The sequence below is a fragment of the Xiphias gladius genome, chromosome 9 (assembly GCF_016859285.1).
Source record: "Xiphias gladius isolate SHS-SW01 ecotype Sanya breed wild chromosome 9, ASM1685928v1, whole genome shotgun sequence".
NCBI classification, from domain to species: Eukaryota; Metazoa; Chordata; class Actinopteri; order Istiophoriformes; family Xiphiidae; genus Xiphias; species Xiphias gladius.
In genome coordinates this window covers 4,999,656-5,002,734 of record NC_053408.1, presented here as the reverse complement: position 1 = coordinate 5,002,734, position 3,079 = coordinate 4,999,656, and positions in this window count along the sequence as shown.

Sequence of the window (3,079 nt, the reverse complement as noted above, 5' to 3'; positions counted from 1 at the left end):
TATGAGCATCTTAAAATCAAAGCTGTACTTGATTGGTAACCAGTGGAGGGAGGCCAGAACAAGGGGACCCGTGGTCTCTCTTCTTGGTACCAGTGAGGAGTCTCGCTAGAGGCCGGTCCAGAATTCTGCGTGTTTTGTTTTCTACCTTAGCCAAGCTCGTAGCTTTGTGTAGCTCTCCCGAGCTTGTAGACCCCATCTCATGGTATTTCCCCCTTATCACCTAACCATATCCATACAATGGTGACGACTGAGCCATCTCCACGTGAGCTCAGTCCACTGAAATGGAAAAGGCTAGTAAGTGAATCTTGAGTCAAACTACTGCTTCTAAAATCAAGAATTAACTCGAACATTCAACATTTAGCTGATTGTTTTTTTTTTGTGTGTGTGTGTCTTCAGATTTCAGATGTTACGGTTCAATTTCTATTTATGAAAATAATATATAAATGTGCAAAAAAAAACAAAAACAAGTGAAGTGAAGTGAATCAGAGTACCAATCGAACAGCATTGATTCTGTGAATATTTTGGGGAAAATCTCCAGACACTCGCACAAGAACCACGTGTCTCCTCGCCACAAGAGTTAAAGCCCACTTACTGTGCTCACTTACATCCGCACACACACACACACACACACACACACACACACACACACACACACCCCAGTCATCTGTCAAACGCCTCTGAGGTCAAAGTTCACACTCTCTCCGACAAAGACCATCCAATCAGCACATGAGAACATCACTGTTATGTCTGCTGCAAAGGCGCACATGATAGTCGTCGCTGCGATGAGGAATGTAACATGCAAACCTCACAGTGTAAACATGTGGCTAAATATGGACGGGCGGCCTTTATCTATACTGTCTCTCCTCTTTTATACCTCCCATCTGTCTCCTCTCACTCTGTGAAATTACATGAGCCATAGCTGGGGTGAAAAAAAAAAAAAAAAACCACAATTATCTCTTCTGTCTGCGTCTCTCTCACACTTAAGATTTCCATAATCATTTGAATCCCTACCTAGGTGCACTGTATATCTACTACTGAGCTGACTGTTCTGGTCCCATTAGCCGCTCACTGGCGATTACCAACCGCTATCTCCTCCTAACCACCGGCTCTCCCTGCCTATTATAATTCAGAGTTATGGAACACTTACTGTGGGGTTATAAAGCCACTCCCTTTTTCTCGTAGGCCTTTAATGGCTGACTGAAAGCGAATATTAGCCATAAAAGTATTGTGTTACCTCTGGGCGCACGGATGCAGCCACTCAGAGGCACATTATTGTGTTTGTGCGTGCGTTCGGGGCCATCGTATTGAATTCAGGCTCGGCAACGGGGAGACACGGTGGAGAGAGACGGGGCTAGGAAAAGAGGCGGATGTAAGCGGAGCGAAGCTCCCGTGTCTGTTGACCATGCACAAGCTGAGATACAGCTCACACATTTGGCTTCATATCTCTTTGCAAATTACAACCTTTTGCCTCTTTACCGCTTTAATACGACACAATGCCAGTTACAGCAGAGAAAGGCGCTTTTGATGCGATGGGACGCGGCAGAAGGGCAGGATTACTCAAAAAGGCGCGATGGCTTTATTGGTTTAATTTCATGCTCACGCCTGGCAGTGCAGGATGAGGGCTTCGTTAAAGATTAATTTCCAGGAAGAGACAGCTTTGCAGGAAATTAAATTGTTCAGCTGGGCCACAGTTCAGTAATCAGGCTCTCTCAGTGCGTACTGTGTTCACACTGGAAAAGCCACGGGTTTAAAGGGGAAATGTGCCTAGTTTTCACACACCGGGTCTTGCGGAGCACTGCTCCGTGCGTGGGGGGGGTTGAGGCTGGAGACTATAAGTTTGAGAATGCTATAGGAGTGGGGGTGTGGAGTCAGAGAGACCGCACGGTTGGTTGTTGTTGTCGTAGCGAGCGGCGGCCACTAGATGTCAGACTGAGTTCTTCAGTTCAAACAGGAAGTGTTACAGTAAAGCTTGAAAGCTTGTCTCTGTCTCTCCATTTAACAAGTCACACAAAAAAAAACACACAAAGTCAGTGATGAACCTTGACTCCACCAGACCCAGGGTGAAACCGGGCACGTTCTTCTGCAGCCTGTTTTGCTTAGGCAGGCATATGTTTGCATAATGTTACAGCTTACTCCCGTTTTGGTTTGTGAGAGAGCGACAGCTAAAGAGAACACCTACACAAACTTTATGTGTGTGTAGGCTGCTTTGCAGTGTGTGTGCGCGCGCGCGTGTGTGTGCCCTTCTCCATAGAGAAGAACAATAATGAATAGCCCTGAGTACAATCACCAAATGCTCATGCTTCTCAACGGATCGTGCAGTTATAATTGTACCGGGCAAAGTGGCTCACATTGGCATAATCCAGTCACAACACGCTCACAAATTAAACACACAGACACACACACACACACACACACACACACACACGCACACACACACACACACACGCACGCACGCACACACACACACAGCCATAATCCACAGTGATCTGCCACCAGGGGTTTTTCTCTATTTGTTCACTATTGATAAGGAGGAGATGGTGGCTGGGCTGTTGAAGCATGTTTATCCTGGTCGGCCAGTGGGAACTCCTTCGCTTCTCCCTCTCTCTTTTCCGCCTCCTTCTTCTACCGTTACTCTCACCAATAAACACCTAGACTCGTTTGTCTCCGTCCGTCTTCATTTCCCTCCTCAGAAAATGTTTGTTTGACAGCTCTCAAAGAAGAGACGGCTCGATGTCAGACTCCCTCCCTTCAACGCAGGCTGAGGGGGAATCCAGTGATCCGCCAGGAGCGTTTAAGCCAAGTCATCTTCTCCTTGTATGAAAGCTGCTAGCTGAATGTTTTCTGCACCGCTATCTGCTAATAAGAGAGGAGAGATAACAGATCCGTTAGCGTCTGAGCTCGGCGGATCCGTGTATTTTGCCAACCCAGGCGTCACCGGTGCGACCAAATAATATTTCACGCGCTCACTCTAACTTTTATTCTGTGAAATGCTTGGACTGTAGGCTGTGATGCAGGAGAGCAGCGCTGCAACGCCAGCAGGCTGAGGGTGGACAAATCACACTAGAGTACAGTAAAAAAA